Consider the following 12,765-nt stretch of genomic DNA (forward strand, 5'->3'; position numbering starts at 1 on the left):
ACCTTTTTAGGTGACCCCATAAGCTTAAAAGGGCATAATTTGAGGCCGCCGCCTTGTTTGTCCCGAGGTGGGCCCGCTATTCCTGGTTTTTCCCTTAATGTACTTAAGTCTTCTTTTCGAGCAGTTCTTAAAAGAAACGTTTTGACTACTATTCTAATTACCTAACAAACATTGTTTTAAATATTCCATTGAGTCCAATAAATTGTTTTGACACTCGGAACGATTCCAGAAAGGTTATACTTCTGTAATCCATTATGATATCCGAAACTCGTTTATTATGTTCCCGTTCGACTTCATTGGATCGGTTTGTCTTTGATATGCCTCATCGAGTCTATTAAAACATTTATGATATTTTAATTGCATTAGTCTCTCACTACTCCATTCGTGGATGCCCCAATGTTTCCCACACTGAGCCCGGGCCAGGATATGTTGTCAAGCGTGATCCTTTGCATTGTTCGCCGTGCCTCGATGTGAGGGGGCAGGTATACGCGTACATGGGTTTGTGGAGTATGTTGTGCCATGTACGCTTGTTCTGATATGATTTACTATGGCCATCTGATATGACATATTATGTTACGGGGTTATGCCCCTATTCTGCTTCTTCTGTGTTGTGGCACCAGCGTCGGGAGGGTGGCCACGTTCTGTCTGCCGAGTCCCTTGGCAGGGGCCGGATTTGATATGACATATGTTTCTGTACACACTCCGCATGTTTTGAAAATATATATCTTATACTTTGTATTTTCTGGTTACTTTCTATACGTTCTATACCAGTTATGATTTTGTTTCTGCAACTCAGGCTTTACATATTCAGTACATATTTCGTACTGACCCCCTTTCCTCGGGGGCTGCGTTTTCATGCCGCGCAAGTACTGACGACAGGTTTGCCGATCCGTCTGTCTAGGATATCTTTTCCGCCATTTGGAGCGCTCTTTTATTCAGAGCCATCTTTTGGTACAGTCTGTCACTTCTATATATGTATATTCTCGTTCATGGGTACGGCGGGGCCCTGTCCCGCCATATGATTCTGTTGGTCTGTTTAGAGGTCTGTAGACATGTTTGTGGGTTGGGATCTTTCTGTACAGCTGTGTGTATATGTTGTGTTTGGGCGATCCCATTCGCCGCGGCGGCCGGTCCGCATATATTTAAATGTTACTCTGTTGGCCCTGTGTGGCCTTTGTTGGTATTTTCTGCGTGCAGGGTATATGGGATAGTCCGTAAAACAAAGGAAACTCTGCCGAAATTTTTCTGGAAATTATCTAAATTGGAAATAAAGCCTTGTCGGCTTCTGCTATATACTAGAATGTGTTTGAGTGCCCAGATCGGGCACTAGTCACGGCCTACGGGGTTGGGTCGTGACAAAAGTGGTATCAGAGCTGTTCATCCTCGGAATGTCTACAGACCGTGTCTAGTAGAGTCTTGTTTATCGGTGTGTTGTGCACCACACCTATAAACAGGAGGCTACAGGGCATTTAGGATACTACCCTTCTTTCTGTCTTAGATCGTGCGATAGAGCTGTGTTATCAGGATGATTCCTCCCTAACGAATTGTTACATTTGCAGTTATGCCTCCAAAGAAGGCGACAGCGGCCCAAAAGGCCAAGGCAGCAGCTGTGGGAGAGACTAGTCGGGCCCAGAGGGTTACCAGGGCCCATGCTCATATTGCTGTTGATGTTTTGCCCCCGGCAGAGGGCTCTTCCACACCGCCACATGTAGAGGAGATTGGAGCAGCAGCTGCAGGTCGAGGGGCGGCTCCACCGCCAGCTCCCGCAGTTCCAGTACCTGAGCCTCCAGCTCCACGGCCATGGACTGAGGATCAGACTATGAGAGAGGCAATCCAGCTATTGACCAGACTTGTGGCAGGACAGGTTCAGGGGCACGGATTGGGAGGTGACCGAGCATATAGGCGTGACAGTTCGAGAGCTCGTGAGTTCTTGACTTGTGGCCCTCCAGAGTTCTTCGGGACAAAGCCCGAGGAGGATCCTGAGGAGTTTATCAGGAAGATGCGGCGCACCTTACATTTGATTAATGCTTCTGCGACGGAGTCAGTCACATAGGCTTCGTACCGGTTGTATGATGTAGCGGCTAATTGGTACGAGTCATGGGAGTTATCCAGAGGCGACAGCGCTCCCCCAGCAGTTTGGGATGATTTTTCTCAGGCTTTTCTTAGCCATTTTCTACCTCCGGAGCTACGGCGGGCCAAGGCTGACAGATTCTTATTGCTGAGACAGAGGGGTCGCAGTGTTCGAGAGTACAGTATGGAGTTCGACTCATTGGCCCGATACGCACCTGCTGTGGTAGCTACTATGGCTGACAGGATGCACAGGTACATTATGGGGCTGGACCGTTATTTTGTCGACAGCTGTTTGGTATTGGCTGCTCAGCCCGGCATGGATATTGCCCGGATTCAAGCGCACGCCCAGGGCATGGAGGACCGGCATAGGGAGCGTCAGCCTGATAGGAGTCAGGATCGGAGACAGCCCAAGAGGGCCAGATCGTCTGGGTATTCTGGAGATTTTCGGGGCAGACAGCCTCAGCAGCAGCAGCAGCCTAGCAGACATCTATCCCAGCCGGCACAGAGCGCACCTCCACAACCGACAGGTCGCAGGTTTGATAGCCCAGGGTATTCAGGAGCAGGTCAGAGCTCCAGGGCTTCAGGTTCGCGGACAGACAGGGGTTCTGGTCAGACGAGGCCACCTAGGCCTCAGTGTTCTTATTGTGGCAGATATCATCCGGGAGAGTGCTACAAAGCCACCGGTGCATGTTTTTCTTGTGACCGTCAGGGCCATTCTGTGAGAGATTGCCCGTATAAGGGTAGTTCGGGTGGTGCAGCGCAGCCTACCGGGTCAGCCGCCGGGTTTTCATCTTCATCAGTGGCTATGCGCCCTACGGGGCCAGGTACTTCAGCACCAGCGGGTCGCGGCAGAGGCCGTGGTGGAGCTTCTGGTACTAGCGGTCCTTCGAACCGCATTTATCCTCTGTCCAGCCGCCAGGATCAGGAGGCATCGCCTAATGTCGTTACAGGTACATTATTGGTTTTCTCTCGGTCTGTGTATGCATTGATTGATCCAGGTTCGACTTTGTCATATATTTCGCCTCTGGTTGCTAGTAAAATTGGTATAACGTCTGAACCTATAGAGCCGTTTGAGGTAGCCACACCGATTGGGGACTTTATTGTAGCAAAACAGGTATATAAAAATTGTTCTGTAATTATATGTGGCCGTGACACTAAGGCAGATCTGGTGGAGTTAGATATGGTCGAGTTCGATGTTATTATGGGAATGGACTGGCTAGCCTCATGTTATGCTAATGTTGACTGCCAAAATAAGGTAGTTCGTTTCCAGTTTCCCGGGGAGCCAGTTATAGAATGGGCCGGTAATACAGCATCGCCGAAAGGTAAGTTTATTTCATACCTTAAGGCGAAGAAAATGATCAGAAAGGGTTATTTTTATCATCTGGTTCGGGTACAAGACTTGACAGCAGAAACACCGACTCTTCAGTCAGTTCCCGTGGTTAATGAATTTCCGGATGTATTCCCAGATGAGCTTCCAGGCCTTCCTCCGGAGCGGGAGATAGATTTTACTATTGATTTGCTTCCAGATACTCAGCCGATATCTATTGCCCCGTACAGAATGGCACCGGCAGAATTGAAAGAACTGAAAGAGCAGTTGAAGGATCTGTTAGAAAAAGGCTTCATCAGGCCCAGTACTTCGCCTTGGGGAGCCCCAGTATTATTTGTGCGTAAGAAAGACGGGTCGCTGCGTATGTGTTTTGATTATCGGCAGCTGAATAAGGTAACTATAAAGAATAAATACCCCCTCCCCAGAATTGATGACTTGTTTGATCAGTTGCAGGGCGCCAAATATTTTTCGAAGATAGATCTTCGGTCAGGTTATCATCAGGTACGGGTACGAGAGGCTGATATTCCTAAGACAGCATTCCGGACCAGATATGGGCATTATGAATTCAGAGTTATGTCTTTTGGGCTGACTAATGCTCCTGCGGTATTCATGGATTTAATGAACCGGGTATTCAGGCCGTTCTTAGACATGTTCGTAATTGTATTTATCGATGATATCCTGGTTTATTCTCGGTCCGAGGCAGAGCACGCAGATCATCTGAGAGCGGTACTTGGGGTACTTCGGCATCGGAAATTATATGCAAAATTTTCTAAATGTGAATTCTGGCTGGCTTCAGTGGCATTCCTGGGGCATATTATTGCAGCTAATGGTGTCCGAGTGGATACACAGAAGATTGAGGCCGTGAAAAATTGGCCCAAACCCACGACGCCCACAGAGGTACGTAGTTTCCTGGGGTTAGCAGGCTATTACAGAAGATTTGTGGAAAAGTTTGCTTCGATTTCAGCGCCTTTGACAAGGCTAACTCAGAAGGGAGCCAAGTTCCAGTGGACTGATGCTTGTGAACGAAGCTTCCAAGTGCTGAAAGAGAAGCTGACTACAGCCCCAGTTCTGACTCTTCCAGAGGGACCCGATGGATATGTTATTTATTGTGACGCTTCTGGCGTGGGATTGGGCTGTGTATTGATGCAGCACGGCAGAGTTATAGCTTATGCTTCTCGGCAATTGAAAAAGCATGAAAAGAATTATCCTACTCACGATCTGGAGCTTGCAGCGGTGATCCATGCCCTGAAGATATGGAGACATTATTTATATGGCGTTCATGTTGATATATACAGATCATAAGAGTCTCCAGTATATTTTCAAGCAGAAAGAGCTTAATTTGCGGCAGCGGAGGTGGCTGGAGCTCTTGAAAGACTATGATGTGGATATTCTGTATCATCCGGGCAAGGCTAATGTTGTTGCAGATGCGCTTAGCCGGAAATCTATGGGCAGCTTGGCAGATTTACAGCCAGACAGGAGAGAGATAGTGCGTGACATTCATCAGTTGGCTAATCTTGGGGTTCGTCTGGCCGATTCTGGAGGTACACGGATTTCTGTCCGAGGGGTTTCTGAATCATCTATTAAGGAAGATATCAAGCGGCATCAATATGAAGATCCTATTTTGGCCCGATACAGAGACACAACCTATGATAAGGAGAAGACTCCGTTCGAGTTCACTCCGGACGGGACTTTATTATTCAGGGGCAGGTTGTGTGTACCTGATATTGCAGGCCTTCGGCAGCAGGTTATGAGTGAGGCACATTATGCTCGCTATTCGGTCCATCCTGGGTCTACGAAGATGTACCATGATCTTAGATGCCTATACTGGTGGGATGGCATGAAACGGGATATCGCAGAGTTCGTCGCCCAGTGTCCCAATTGTCAACAGGTCAAAATTGAACATCAGAAATCGGGTGGACTGTTGCAAGAAATGGAAATTCCGACGTGGAAGTGGGAGATCATTAATATGGACTTCATTACAGGTTTGCCTCGCACTCCACGGAAGTATGATTCCATCTGGGTTATTGTTGATAGGCTGACAAAATCAGCCCATTTTCTCCCCGTCAGAACTACTTACTCCGCTGAGGATTATGCCAGGCTTTATATTAATGAAATTGTGCGACTTCATGGAGTTCCTATATCTATTATCACTGACAGAGGTGCTCAGTTCACAGCGAACTTCTGGAGATCTTTTCAGGAAGGATTAGGGACTCAGCTGAGCCTGAGCACAGCTTTTCATCCTCAGAGTGACGGACAGGCCGAGCGCACTATCCAGACGCTTGAAGATATGTTGCGGGCCTGTGTTATTGATTTCAGAGGTAGCTGGGAGGATCACTTGCCATTGATTGAATTTTCTTATAATAACAGCTACCATTCCAGCATCCAGATGGCTCCGTACGAGGCTTTATATGGTAGGAAATGCAGGTCACCTATCGGCTGGTTTGATATTGGCGAGACAGAGTTAATTGGCCCAGATATGATCCAACAGGCCGTTGATAAGGTGAAACTTATTCGGGAGCGGCTATTGGCAGCCCAGAGTCGACAGAAATCATACGCTGATAAACGGCATCGTCCTTTGGAATTCCAGGTTGGTGATTGGGTATTTCTGAAGGTATCGCCTATGAAAGGCGTGATGCGGTTCGGCAGAAAGGGTAAGCTTAGTCCGCGTTATATTGGGCCTTATCAGATTGTTAGGAAAATTGGAAATGTCGCCTATGAGTTAAATCTGCCATCTGATTTGGAGGCGGTGCATCCGGTATTCCATGTATCTATGCTCCGCAAATGCATTGGTGATCCCTCCAGAATATTTCCTGCGGATGATATTCAGGTGACGGAGCAGTTATCTTATGAGGAGCAGCCCGTAGCTATTTTGGACCGCCAGGTAAGAAAGCTCCGAAACAAAGATGTAGCCTCTGTTAAGGTGCTGTGGCGGAATAACAATAGGGAAGAAATTACCTGGGAGGCCGAAGAGGAAATGAAGAAGAAGTATCCTCATTTGTTCCCTACGCCCGCAGGTAATCTTGAATCTTTGTTTAATTCCATTCAATAACGAATGTGTGTCATATGTGCCATCTATTCGTGGATGCCCCAATGTTTCCCACACTGAGCCCGGGCCAGGATATGTTGTCAAGCGTGATCCTTTGCATTGTTCGCCGTGCCTCGATGTGAGGGGGCAGGTATACGCGTACATGGGTTTGTGGAGTATGTTGTGCCATGTACGCTTGTTCTGATATGATTTACTATGGCCATCTGATATGACATATTATGTTACGGGGTTATGCCCCTATTCTGATTCTTCTGTGTTGTGGCACCAGCGTCGGGAGGGTGGCCACGTTCTGTCTGCCGAGTCCCTTGGCAGGGGCCGGATTTGATATGACATATGTTTCTGTACACACTCCGCATGTTTTGAAAATATATATCTGATACTTTGTATTTTCTGGTTACTTTCTATACGTTCTCTACCAGTTATGATTTTGTTTCTGCAACTCAGGCTTTACATATTCAGTACATATTTCGTACTGACCCCCTTTCCTCGGGGGCTGCGTTTTCATGCCGCGCAAGTACTGACGACAGGTTTGCCGATCCGTCTGTCTAGGATATCTTTTCCGCCATTTGGAGCGCTCTTTTATTCAGAGCCATCTTTTGGTACAGTCTGTCACTTCTATATATGTATATTCTCGTTCATGGGTACGGCGGGGCCCTGTCCCGCCATATGATTCTGTTGGTCTGTTTAGAGGTCTGTAGACATGTTTGTGGGTTGGGATCTTTCTGTACAGCTGTGTGTATATGTTGTGTTTGGGCGATCCCATTCGCCGCGGCGGCCGGTCCGCATATATTTAAATGTTACTCTGTTGGCCCTGTGTGGCCTTTGTTGGTATTTTCTGCGTGCAGGGTATATGGGATAGTCCGTAAAACAAAGGAAACTCTGCCGAAATTTTTCTGGAAATTATCTAAATTGGAAATAAAGCCTTGTCGGCTTCTGCTATATACTAGAATGTGTTTGAGTGCCCAGATCGGGCACTAGTCACGGCCTACGGGGTTGGGTCGTGACAATACCGTACCTGGCCCTCTAGTGAGGGACTCGGTGAACAATGCAGTGGAGTATGCACGATAACATACCCGACCCGGGACTCGGTGAAGGGCATATTAAGGCGTGCACGAGCAGAGTAGTGAGAAACCACATGCATAAAAGCAATTTTTTTAAGACTCGATAGGTAAGTACACTAATCGACGCTTGAAAAATCACAACCACGTTTCGAGTCAATCCGAGTTAGTATAAGAAAGTTATGGACATTATCCCTTACAAAAACCTTTACAAACATTTCAAAGCAATCCGAGACCGCCTATGAAAGTTAGGGACATTAATCCTTATAGATCTCTTTTAGGAGCAAGAACCCTTTATGCTTTGCTTGATATTAAATCATACAATAAGCTTGACTATACTAAGTATACTCATGTCAAGAAGTGAATAAGAATCGTAAACAAGCTCGGAATTAAAGAATGGAGTTACCCCGAAATGCGTGTCATGCCTTACTTAGCTCTAGGACATGTCAAAGAAAGAAAGGGTAAGCCTTACACACCTGAAAGATGATTCTCGACTTTCAACTTACTTCCCGTCTTGCAACTCGCTCAAGAATTATTCGTAGCCTCGTACTCTACATATGGAATCATTCATAATATCATTAGGATCATCGTCGTACGTTCGTCTCGAAACTTTAATTAAAACCCTTTTAAATTCAGCCGAAATTCGGGCAGCATTTCCCCTGTTTATATGCCTAGCCCGAGATTCCAATTCAACAACCAACAACATCACAACAATACCAATAGTATTAACATCATTTCCAATACCGACGTATGCCATAAAACAGCTCGCGCACTATTTTCTAAATTTCTCAACCAACCAAATTTGCGATATAACTATTTAATAATTTTATTTCCATATAGAAGCTGAAATTAACACTAACAACATCAATAACCACATCCTCCACATTTCACAAGTTAAATACATTTATTTTCATCCAAAGTTTTCTTCAAATCTCGTTCCATAATTCACAGCACCAACAAACGAATTTATCAGGCTATTCCCTCCGTTCTAATCCGTTAAAGCTCTAAATAAACTCGTTAATCATGAAAAGGAACCTTATTCATACCTTAAGCATGCAGCCACCACGTTATCACTCTTCTCCTTGGTTGATTTTTAGCTCAAATTAAAGACAACGCAGCGTACAACACTTTTCTCTTCATGGGCTTCGGGATTCGGGGCTCAGATTTTGGTCAAAATTGGTTTTTCTTCTCTCCAAGGCTCTTCTCTCTCTCTTTACAAAATTTTCTGGTGTTCTTGGTCTGAAAAATGAGGAGAAAGGGCTGAAATTTCACTTAAATAGGCATGGGTCATGGGCCTAACCCGGTTGGGCCCGGATTGGGCCTAGCCCACTGACCTTTCTGCCTTAAAATGTCTGTATCTCATTATACCGACGTCGCCTATGGACCCACGACCTATGGGTGGAAAGATAATGCAATTATCTACAACTTTCATTCTGTAAGTTTTCCCAAATTCCCAAATACCGATGGGGTTATGGCCTCCCGAAGTCAGATCACCCAAAAATGTAACTTAAAATTATTTGTTTGGAGGGCTTCCACTTTGATTTGGCTCAAGGGTCCTTCTTGAGTTGTGTTTAACTTCACATATGTGATTCATATAACTTGTCATGTGTCCCTAAAAAAAATCTCGACGTGTGGACCCCACCTCGGCTTACGAATAATCCGACGTACAAAAATACGGGATATAATACTATCGACGTGAGTTTAAATTATGTAGCAACAACATAATTGTCAATTTTTTTTTTGAGGAAGCACGTGTCACGCTCATGCTCTGAAAACGCGGGGTATAACACATACGGCCAGTATAATTTATACGGTCTGTATGTTTGGCCGTATAGTGCCAGTTGTTCCGTTTTCGTTCTCGTCGACTCGTTTGATCTCCGATCCTTATGGAACCTTCTTGACACTTGTTTAACACCTCAATACCAATCGAAGGGACGTTATCACCCTTCTCTAAGACATCATTATGCCATCATTGACTTGTCACTCATAATTCCTACCCGACACATAATATATCCTTTACTTTCTTTGCCAAACTTCTTCATTTTAGTCAAATGTCTTTTAATCTCGATTAAGGTCATCAAATGCTATTTCTTACTTATCCAAATCATCGTATACCTCGTGTTCTTCGCTAGCCTATTCACTGTACATTAACGGGGAATTTTCCAAGGTGTAACACCAGCGTGGATACGTGTTGCCTTAAATATATGTACCAGCATTGTGAAATGTAGCGCCACAGCAAAAGGGACGTAAGCACTATGGAATCGAACTGATATGTAAAACCAATTGAATGAAAGAAAGTAAAGGGGTGCACGAGGGAATGGCCAGCCTAAATCATTAACATACAATATGACATAACATGGTAATTGAAGCATACGTGATTGACATGATGTAACAACCAAACTAGTCGTTTTGGCTATTTTGACTATTTTACCCCTATTGACCCTTCCCCTAGCTTCGTTATGGTATATTTGACTTGTGGGGATGAGTGGCACAATTCTCGAGGCATTCAAATGAGAATTGGGTAAGAAAATGAGATTCATGACAGTTCATAATTGTTGGGTTGACCAAAGTCAACATCGGGAGTAAATGTGTCTTTTTTTGGAAGTTTTGTCAATTCCATTAGGCTCAGAATGTCGATTATGACTTAGTTGAGTAGTTGGTTCGGTTCCAGAGGGACTCAGGGGCATTTTGGTCCTTTGGTTGGAAATCTAGTTTTATGAGATTTGGAGTTGACATCGGTCAACACCGGGTCAAGATGATCTCTTTTGAAAATTTTGAATGCGTGAGTGAGTTCGTAGCGTGTTTTATGATTAAAATGCATATTTGTTTGTGTCTGGGGGGGGGGGGGGTTTCCGGATGAGTTTCGGGTATTAGATCGGGATTTGGCGAAACCAGATTTTCTGGTTTAAGCTGTTGCTGGTGTGTTTAATCATGATCGCGTGGCTCTAGCCACGATCTTCTGATTCTGCACAATTAGCCATCGCGATCGTGATGCCTTGGGTCGCGATCACGAGAGAGATATTTTTCAGGGTCCCGTAATCGCGAGGAACAAAATAACTAGGCAGATTTAAAACCTCATTTCTAGTTTAGACCCTTCATTCACATATTTGGAGCTTGAAACTTCGGTTTAAAGAGATATTTGAAGGGATTTACAAGATTCATCAAATGGGTAAGTTTCTAACCTCCCTTTTTTACCTTTATATCATTAATTAGTAAGGATTTCCATGTTAGAAATCATGAATTAAGGAGGGGATTTGGGGGTTTATGAACCCCAAGTTAGAATTTGGGAATTCTTGATTTAAGCATGAATTTGATGATGGATTTGGTTCATTTTTGGGATTAGACTCCATAGATGTTAGGTAAACTAATTTTGGGTTGGATTTTCTATTTTGCCCCTAGTGGCTCAGAATCCTATTTTGGGTGCAGAACTAAAGTATAGTATTAAGGGTATCATTGGATTCGTATGACTTCATAGAATAACAATTTGACCATATTGAACCTGATTTTACAATGAAATTATAGTTTTGAACTTCGGGGTTTGGAACAAGGTTTTTGGGTTGACTTTCTAGACTGAATCGATTGACTCGTATTCTTATGTATAACCCGTATTTAAGTAGATTGAGATCGTTCGGAGGCTCTGCAAAATGGAAAGGCTTTGCTGTGATTGTCGAACTCCTATTCCAAGCATGTTGCGACTTTTAACCATAACAGTTGGTTTAATTGAACTAATAAGTGGGGTTAATGGGGTAACTAAAGGGGGGTCTCGAAACTTGTGAGATGACGAGCACTAGTATCGGGTATCGGTGTCATGATATGGGTACTTGCGTAATTTCAATTGTATAGTCCAATCTGAATGCCATGTTTTGGGCATTAGCGGATTTGTGTTTGTGATTGGGATATGAGGTCCCTTATTTATTGCTTCTATGCTTATTACTGTCTTGTCTGTGATTGTATGTTCTCATCAGTCCTAAATACTCGTTTAAAAGTGGAAAAAAGCTTAAGATTGAGTCTTTATTGCTTAACTTGATTTCTTATAGTTGTGCATGTCATATTCATGCTTTATCTAGTATCTCATGTGCTTCTGAAGGGAAATAATTCCGGACGGAGTGATGATGGTATTTTGAGCCAGATTGGTTAGATGACAGGTAATGTGAGCCTAGGAGCTGAGTATTACAATTTGGAGCCTACGGGTCTAAGTATTGTGATTGGAAGCCTAAAATGGTTGAGACCCGATGTGATATGAGAGATCTAAGAATTCCAGGTTGATATAATGACCTCGCGAGTCTCCCATGGGTCACGATCACAGAGTTTGATCGTGTGTGTATCGAGTGATGGGAACGGCCTTGCATTGCATAGCATTTCGTATATCATGATATTCTGTTGGTCTTCTTGATATTCTGTTGGTTTCCTTGATTGTATGACTTATTTGGATTGTTTTAAATGCTCATTGAATAGTTGATGGACTTGAGGATTTAGATGTTTTACCTAGGCTTGTAACCCGAGGTTATTGCACTTATTATGAGTATTATTATTATGGACTAATGGCGGTTAAGTGTGGAGGTAATAATTATAGGGCAACATTCGTCTCCGTTTTTATTAGGGTTGGTCGATGGTGCTGCTGAGTACACGTTGTTTCCCGTACTCACGCTACACTTGCTGCACCATTTTTGTGTATAGATTCTGTGTCTGGTACGCGCGCTGTTTGAGACTTTACCGGTCGTTGAGGAGGCCATTTCGAGACTTCAGGGTGAGCTACAAGAAGATCCGTAGCACCGGACTCTCATCTATCCTTATTTTCATGTCTTTTCTTTCTAGACAGTATTTCGGATTACATCCCGGGCATGTACTTTCATTAGTCAGTTCTTGTACTAGTGACACCAAATTTTGGGGGTATTAACTCTTTATTTATGTCTTTTTGACTATCGGCTTTATCAAGACTTTAAATTGACCCGGTATGATTTTCTTTCCACATTAATTTCCTTAATAAATTGTTCTAACGGGCTGTGGATGGCTTACTAACTTGGTGGGAGTTAGTGCCTTAACGACTTATTAAATTGGGTCGTGACAAATTTGTATCAGACCATTAGATTCATCGATCACATATGTACAAGAACAATGTCTAGTAGAGTCTTGCAGATCGACATGATGAGCTCCATACCTATCTTCGAAAGGCTATAAGACATTTAGGAAAATTCTTATCTTTTCATTCCTTATCGTACGTACTTGATTCTATTGGATACTAAGAGTTTTTTTTACTCTCTCAC

Source organism: Lycium barbarum, chromosome 3 (genome assembly GCF_019175385.1).
Source record: "Lycium barbarum isolate Lr01 chromosome 3, ASM1917538v2, whole genome shotgun sequence".
NCBI classification, from domain to species: Eukaryota; Viridiplantae; Streptophyta; class Magnoliopsida; order Solanales; family Solanaceae; genus Lycium; species Lycium barbarum.